Below are 9,241 nucleotides of genomic sequence, written 5' to 3' on the forward strand. Positions count from 1 at the left end.
AATGCTGGGAACTACTGATAATCAATTTTAAACTTGTTTAGTATATATTTAATGTTCATTATGAAGACATTGTTGACATGATGTTGTGCTTGCTGAACAACCGATAACTGACATGTTCTAAATATGAAGTATTTGAAATGGATTTGGAGGAATGCTTGCAAGCTTATAGGCAAAGGTTATGAAAGAGAACAAAGTACTAGCTATCAACCTTAAGTGAGTAAAGGCACAAGGGGGCTTGATTGTTAATCACCATGGGCTTATCCTAATCATTCTATTTTCTACAACTCCTTTGGATAGATTCGATCTCATAATATTAATTCGGGAATCTTTGTAGTTCTTCTATCAAAATATTTGATTGTTCTAGTTGAATTATTCTTCTGTTTTGGATTGTTTAAATATGAATCACAAAGTGACCATGGGAATGTTGTTACATGGTATCATTTTTCTATTTGGTGATTTTCCATGCTAATTCGATTGCTTGAAAATTTATTGCGACTGGAAATAACATAACTATGGGTTGCTGTTGGATCTTTTTTCCTTCTTCATACTAGACATTATTGGTATTGGTACAATATGGTTGTGAACAGATGATTAGCTTTTCTTCAATTGGAAGTTAAGGGCTTGAAGTTGGTATTAGAGTTTTTTGAATTGCATAGTTCATTATAGTAGAGAATAAGAGTTTTCTCTGGCAAATTTTGTTTTCTTTGCAGTCTGAAAACGTTCTATCCAAATCATTAAGGAGGTTGTAATTGATGGAGCTCTCAATAGAAACCCTCAGTGTATGATTCCATTTTTTCCTTATTAGCTTTTAAATTCTTGTATTTCTCGACTTGTACCATTATTGATTTCTTATTGGATTATTACCTTTGAACCTTAGGCTATAAAAATTGGGAAGTCCATGAATGCTCTGTACAAGCACAAATCAAAATCAATCCGGCAACTTGCCCAGACCCTCGTCAAGTGAGTTTCATAATGCCTCGCACAAAATAATTAGAAACTTTTAGACTTGCTATGAATAGAGGGTGTAATTTCTATTTTCTTAATTGGTGGTTTAAGTATTATTCAAATTACTTGGACTGTAATTTATTGTGTAGTTGAAAAAGATAGATGCTGGACTCATACATACTTGACATAGACCTACAAATTCCTTTCGTCTTCTTTTTGTATTTTGCGTTGTGGCTTCATTTCCTCTATCGGTTTTTACCAATAGTTTCCTAGTAAAATGCTCAACTTGAGTATAATCAAAAAAAATTTCCTCTATCAGTTTTTACCAATAGTTTCCTAGTATAAATAGTGGTTCTCATACGTATAATGTAATTATGAGAAACGTATGCTCAGTCGAACATCAAAGTGAACGAACTGACACGAGTCTTATGAACTAGTAATACAAGTCAACTTGAATTTGTAAAACAGGACGGGTATCATGAATAATTTGAGATCTTAGAATAAGATTTTTTTAACTCAAAGCAAATAAGCATATATTCATTCAGATAGGTTCATAGGTTGAACTTGAAAGTGTTTCTACTTAGTAACCTAGATCAATTTTTCTGCAGTACTTTATGTATTATATCATTCATAAAGTATTTAAGCTGACATTTATATGTTTCCTCCCATCCACCAGTAATTATAAGTGACAGATTTAATAGCAAAGAACAAAGAACATGTGTCTACTAAATAGGTATGTAAGTATCTATAGATGGAGTTTGTAAAAAATTTTGCTCGATATTAACAGGTCAAGCTTGAATATGAACTCATATCCTGTAACTATAAGTCACATTGAATTGATCTCAGGTTTATTTCACCTGTATCTTCTAAATATCAAAATTTATTCTTCTGACATATTTCAAACATTGATGAACTCTTATATTTTCACTGTATTGTCCAAGCTTTTTGGGTGCAAATTTGATTTTATTTATGGCAAGTTTGATTTTATTTTTGCCATAGGAATTCACTGAATTGAACCATTATGCATTTACTTTTGGTACTTGGAATTTCTACTTCGATATTAACTAAGATAAGCCATTTGAGATCATGTTTTAAACTAGACTAGAATGTTGATCTTAATTCTTGATCTCTTACTTCAATGCTTGGTTTTATAAAATTCCTAATGAGTTCTGTTATGCTGCTTCTTGATATAGATTTATTTAAGATTTCACTCAATAGGAATGGGACCTATTCCTTGGGTTCTGATGTCAGAGGTACTACCAGCACAAAATCCTCAAATTTCCCTCAAACTGTATTAATTTTTCTTTCCCAAGGCTAAAGTTCAAGACCTATTCCAGATCGAATACATCCATTCAGTTATTATAGGAAACCTTTCTAATGCTATTTCTCACTGAATGTAGATGAATCAATATTTATCATATATTTTTATCAAAAGAAAAGTATTTATGGAAGGATTTTCCATGCACAGGTAGCATTCGGCCTAATGATGCTTCAACAACTTGGCGGAGTAAATGCAATTGAATTCTATAAATTATGCAAAGTTCATCAATTTATGTAAACAATTGTATTTTTTATTATCTATGTAAACAATTTATATATCTCTCTAGTATTTTGGTGAATTTTTTTATTATCTATGTAAACAATTTATATATCTCTCTAGTATTTTGGTGAATGTATTATTTGAATATAATTATATTTGATATTGAAATATAATTAGATTGTGTTGTATATGAATATGATTTGGTGTTGTACAATATTATGTACATGCAATATTATATAGCGTGCAACGTAGATTCTGGAGAAAAAAAAATATTTTAGCATTGTTATAGACCATATAACCTATATCGACAAATGTAAATTTTCTCGTAATTGAATTTCTTTGGCGAGGAATATGGGGTACAACCTACAACGACAAATTTAAATTTCCTCATCTTTGAGTCCCTTTACCGAGGAATTGTTTCCACGAGAAAAAGATACATATAATGAAGAAAATCAATTTCCTCGTTAAAGATTTACCTTTGGTGAGGAATAGTTTCCTCATTGAAAGATACTTACAACGACGAAAATAGTTTTTTTAGAACTTTTATTATATAAATTAAATATTATTCACATATCATTGGCGAGGAAATTGTAGTTTAGCAATAAAAAAGGTATGAGATTAGGTGAGGAAAAATATTGAGGCTAAGGAGTAACAACGAGAAAAGAATATATTCATCGCAGAAAGGATTTCGCGAGAAATTATAATATTCATCGTAGAAACTTTTCTTGACCACCCTACCGCGAGGAAATGGTGACCAAAGTTTTTTCCTCGCCAACACACTACGGCGAGGAAATCTCGACTTTCAACGACAAACTTGTTCCTCGTGGATTAGCTTTTCTGTTGTAGTGCCTCCCACCAATCTTATACTTACCTGGCTAGTTTAATTGTTGCAAGTATAAATATAGAGCATCTTTAAACTATATCAAGTTTGATTACAGTAAACGATTTATGAAATCGTCTGTAGCCCTCCATCATTTCAGTTGAATACTACTAAGCTTATAAATACTTTGTTTGTTGGCTATCGTCAAGGCAATACTATTCTATGGCTAAGTAGTATTCATCTGTATATAAGATATAAGGATAGCTTAAGTTGGTTATGCAACTTTATTGACCTTCGTCAAGAGTATGCATAAGTTAAATTTAAGCCGGACAAGAAATAATGGGTCCAAACTTAACTAGCATTTTATGATTTGTTGGCCATCGTCAAGGTCATAAAAGACTAGGGGCGAAATCATATCAAGAATTACAAGAATGTAAAAGAAAAAAATTGTCTACCAATTATTGAGTAAATCGATTTGTTGGTCATCGTCAAGGTTGATACATTCAATGATAATTGGATTTTGATCCTACTTGAAAACAAGGGGTTGTTTTCCGATCACCTCTTATAAAGGTTTTGAGGGACTCGAAAAATAGTGGGAGGCATAACTTAGATAAAAATGAACCAAATCTATTTTATGTATTGAACATATTGAACATATTGAACATTTGCTAAAATATTTTTTTCTCTCTTTTAGGCCATTATGTCTGGCTTAAAACTCATACTAGAACAGAACAAGTTAATCGGTCCTAACTACAAAGACTGGTTGAGGAATGCTAAAATTACCCTAACTTATGACAAAGTAGCATATGTCCTCACAACGCTGGAACCCGTTCTAGGCCCAGAACCCATTGTAGCGGATAATAAAATCTGCATAAAGTGGGATAGAGATTGTTCACTTACTCAATGTATCACAATTGCCTCTATGGATTTGGTCCATCAGAGGCAACATGAGAATATGGATGTCAGATCCATATTTCGTAATACAGAAGAACTGTATGGCGAGCAACCGTGACAAATGAAGTACGCGGCGTCTAGGAATTTGTTCCAGACGTAAATGACAGTGGGATCTTCTGTTGGGGACCACGTCCTCAAAATAATCGCCTATGTCAATGAGCTTGAACTTTTGAACGCAGGCCTAGATGTAGATAGATATACAGATATCGTTCTGCAGTCCTTAACACCAGCCTACTCCTGATTCATATCACAGTTCTTGATGATGGATCTGGAGCCCACTCTTCCTGTCTTGCTTAATTTGTTAAGACAGGAGGAGTGTTCTATGAAAAAGGGACAAACACTAGCCTTGGTTATAGGGAAACCTTCTTCCACTTCTAGTAAACTGGTTGCCAAGAAAAAGGGAATGAAGAAAACTACTAAACCAAAGAAATGTGTTAAGAAGGCTGTCAAGAAGGACAAAGGGAAGGCAAAAATAACGACTGTAGAATGCTTCCATTGTCACAAGTCAGCACACTGGAAAAGAAACTGTCCTGAATTCCTAGCCTCACTCATCAAGAAGAAGCAAGTTGTTGCTTCATCTTCAGGTGCGTTGGTTACTCAGAATTGTTTTTCTATAAATCCTACATCTTGGGTATTAGATACCGGATCAGGATCTCACATCTATAATTTGTTACAGGGGCTGAGAAGTTATAGAAAGCTTGATGCTGGAGAGATGACCTTACAAGTTGGTAATGATGCAATAGTTGCAGCAGTTGTAGTTGGGGATTTTCATCTAGCTTTACCAAAATGGAAACATTTTGATTTTGAATAGCTGCTGTTTTGTACCAACTATGATGTGTAATATAATATCTATATCTTTATTTGATAAAGATGGATATATGTTCAAGTTGGAGAACAATGTTATGAATATCATATATAATCAAAAGTTGATTGCTTATGGAACATTGTGTAATGGTATCTATATTCTTAATCAAAATACAATTCTGAATACTCATCATGCTAATAAAAGAAAGCACTCAGTTATGAACGACGCTTTCTTATGATATTGTAGACTTGGTCATATTAATAAAGAAAGACTTGGCAAGCTACATAAACATGGATATTTAGATCCATTTGACTTTGAGTCTTATGATACTTGCAAGTCATGTCTCAAATGCAAAATGACCAAGACTCCATTTACGGGAACTGGAGCAAGAGTTACAGAACTCTTAGGACTGATACATAGTGATGTATGTGGTCATATGTCTACAATGGCTAGAGGTGGCTACTCCTACTTTATTACTTTTACTGATGATTTTTCAAGATTTGGACATGTGTTTTTGATGAAACACAAGTCTGAAGCATTTGAGAAATTTATCGAGTATAAAAATAAAGTAGAGAACCAAACGAGCAAGAAAGTTAAAATTCTTCGATCGGATCGAGGAGGTGAATACTTAAGCTTGGAATTCTTGGGTTTTTTAAAAGAGAATGGGATTCTCTCTCAGGTTACTCCACCCTTTACACCACTGCTTAACGGCTTGTCAGAAAGGAGGAATTATACCCTATTAGATATGGTACGTTCCATAATGAGTAACGTTGAGTTTCATTCTGGGGGTATGCGTTGGAAACAACAGCACACTTACTGAATAGGGTTCCAACTAAAGCAGTGCCTAAACCTCCATATGAGATATGGTATGGGATGAAACCACATCTTAATTATATTAAGATTTGGGGATGTCATGCTTATGTAAAAAAGCAAGATCCCAAAAAGTTAGAGGCACGTTCAGTATTGTGTAAACTTGTAGGATATCCAAGGAATTCCCATGGATATCAATTCTACCACATCGATGAACAAAAGATAATTGTTTCTCGGATGCTACCTTCTTGGAGAAGGAATTTCTTGAAAAAGAAATTAATAGGAGCATGGTAGAACTGGAAGAAATTTTAGAGATACAAATCAATACTGATAATTTAGTAGAAACAGAAAATTTAGTTGTACCAGAAGAACCTCAACCACTCCGCAGATATCCAAGGCAATCTCATGCACCTAAGAGACAATATGATTTTCTCATTGAAGGTGGCATGTTAGATCACGTCATAGATGATGATGAACCATTGAGTTATCAGCAAGTCTCTCAGAGTAGGGACTCTGTTGCTTGGCATGATGCAATGAAATCCAAAATAGACTCTATGTACACCAATAAAGCATGGATCTTAGACAATGCTCCTAAAGGAGTGATACCCAAAGGTTGCAGATGGTTGTTTAAGAAAAAAAATGGGTGTAGATGGGAAAGTAGAAACTTTTAAAGCTAGACTGGTAGCTAAAGGTTTTCGTCAAAGACCTGGTTTGGACTACGATGAAACTATTCAGATCCTACTTGCTATAGTTGCTCACTATGACTACGAGATCTGGCAAATGGATGTCAAAACTGCATTTCTAAATGGTGATTTAGAAGAGTGCATATATATGACGCAACCAGAGGGATTTGTAGTCAGTGGGAGCAGTGGAAAAGCATGTAGGTTGCTTAAATCCATTTATGGACTGAAGCAAGCATCACAGAGATAGAACATCTGTTTTGATGATGCTATCAAAGAGTTTGGTTTCATTAAAAATCCAGATGAACCATGTGTGTATAAAAGGATAATTTGGAGTATAGTATCGTTTCTTATTTTGTATGTAGACGATATACTCTTAATCGGTAATGACATACCGTCATTACAAGCGGTAAAAATTTAGCTATCAAAAAGAATTTTCATGAAAGATTTGGGTGAAGCATCCTGTATACTGGGTATTTAGATTTATAGAGATAGATCTAAAAGGATATTAGGATTATCTCAATCTAGATACATTGGCACAGTGCTAAAACGGTTTAGCATGGAAAATTCCAAGAAAGGTTACGTACCTGCATCTCCTAGAATCTCTCTCTCTAAAAAGATGTCTCCCCAGACTGATGAAGAGATGAAACGCATGAGTCTAATCCCTTATGCCTCGGCGGTAGGATCAATCATATATGCCATGTTATGTACTAGACTGGATATCGCTTATTCACTCAGTATGGTAAGTAGATACTAATCTAATCATGGAGAAGAGTACTAGAAAGCAGTCAAAAATATACTTAAGTACCTGAAAAGGACTAAAGAGTTATTTTTGATATATGGTAAAAGTGACCTCCAAATAGAGGCTTTTTCTGACTCAAGCTTTCAGAGCGATATCGATGATAGTAAATCTGTTTCAGGATATATTTTTACCCTCAATAGAGGGGCTGTCAGTTGGAAAAGTTCCAAACAGGACACAGTAGCAGACTCTACTATGGAAGTCGAATACATTACGACAAATGATGCAGCCAAAGAAGCTGTCTGGATGAGGAAGTTTCTTTCAGAGCTGGAAGTTGTTCCCACCTGTAGGCATCGAAAATTGCCTATAAGTCTCTACGAACAGCTCAGTGTTGAGGAATGACGATGAACGTTACTATCCGGTTCACAGGAGTTCGATTGACGTTGGTGAACGCTTGAAGTGAATCGACGAACTATGTGAGCTGATAGAATTCCGGAATAACGAAGGTGCGGGCTAATCAGGAGCCCCGCAATGTTTACAAAGGGAACAATGCCCTTCGTGTCTCATTCATTCTACAGATAATCCAACCATCGGAGCTGATAGAGCTCCTTGTCGGCTTTCCAACGCATTTGGAATCACTCAGATCCGGATTCAGATAAAGAAGTTACAGCGAAAACAGTCAAACGGGCATTGAAAACGTCTCAGAGCTGAACCGAGGCACCTACGGTGTCTCGGCCAAGTCAAGACACCCCAAGGGTGTCTCGGCCAAGCCAAGACACCCAAAGGGTGTCTCGGTTTAGCCGAGACACCCCAAGGGTGTCTCGGCCAGGCCAAGACACCCCTAGGGTGTCTCAGCGCGGATTTGGGCCCTTTAAGTGGTTTTAACCGCTTCGCAACCCCTCATGCCTATAAATACAAGCCTTAGGCCTCATTTTTTCAGATCTGGAATTTTTGAGAATTGGCGAAGCCCTGCCGGAGTGAAGAGTGATCGAGCCCTTCAACGTAAGAGAGTTTCTTCGTCAGATTTACATCACCCGTACCCGATCCTTAGTATTATCCCGTTGTGGTAATACTAAGAAGAGCAAATATCTCGCTTTTATCGAGATAGGCGCTTCAAGTTTCTAGATCTCCTCGCGGATCGACGAAGCTCTGGATCAGATCTGATTGCCAGGTAGTCCACGGATATCGACGTCCCCGTCACAGGCTAAAGACCCACGCAAGCAAGAGATGACGAACGGATCTTGTGTTTATTTTCAAGAAAGTTGTAATCTTTATTTCTTTGTTGTTTGAATTCATTTGTAACGTTTAAAGTTTTAATAAAATCAATGGTGAAGGCAACTTTCGACGAAAACAAACTAGCGACCACAGTAGGAGCCAACGGCCTCGCTGCCGAGGCCGTCGTGACGCAACCGGCCTTCAAGATCCGGGTGAACGAAGAGATCGAATACGAATTCGATCAACAGAAGTTTGAAGAGTACCTCTCTTCCTCCTCCTCCAGATCCGCCTCTCCAAACGGGCGCAGGAAGACTTCATCTTCCAAGAGTGCTCGCGGGCCCTCCGGATCGAAGATCCAAGATCCCCTCACTGCCGTTGCACTTACCCCCCGCGACGCTCCTATGGTGTCTAACGTGGTGGAAGCTGCAGATCCAGATCTCCCTTCCGCTGTGAAGTCAACTGCTGAAGGTGTTCCAACCTTGTCAAAGAGGGCGCGCCAAAGACGGCGCCAACGCCTTGCGCGAAAACTGGCCAAGGCCGCAGAATCGATGGACGGGATCCGCTACAATGAAGATCTAAAGTCCAGACAGCGCCAAGAACAACAACGGCGCACAACCAACTCCTCCTCCAAGACAGAGACGGACGAATGGGTTCGTGTCAAGAGGACTCGCTCAACCCTCGAAGAGCGAATCAAGAAACGCCGCGCATTGCTTACGCATGCCCGAGTCCTTCT

At 37.1% G+C, this 9,241-nt stretch overlaps 1 long non-coding RNA gene across 1 annotated transcript; it reads left to right on the plus strand.

The window, feature by feature from the left end:
• On the plus strand, positions 884–2,448 carry LOC109843424. The gene is made up of 3 exons (XR_002247676.1): positions 884–960; positions 2,139–2,198; positions 2,414–2,448. It is a non-coding gene; the product is annotated as an uncharacterized LOC109843424 (long non-coding RNA).

Source organism: Asparagus officinalis, chromosome 5 (assembly GCF_001876935.1).
Source record: "Asparagus officinalis chromosome 5, Aspof.V1, whole genome shotgun sequence".
NCBI lineage: Eukaryota > Viridiplantae > Streptophyta > Magnoliopsida > Asparagales > Asparagaceae > Asparagus > Asparagus officinalis.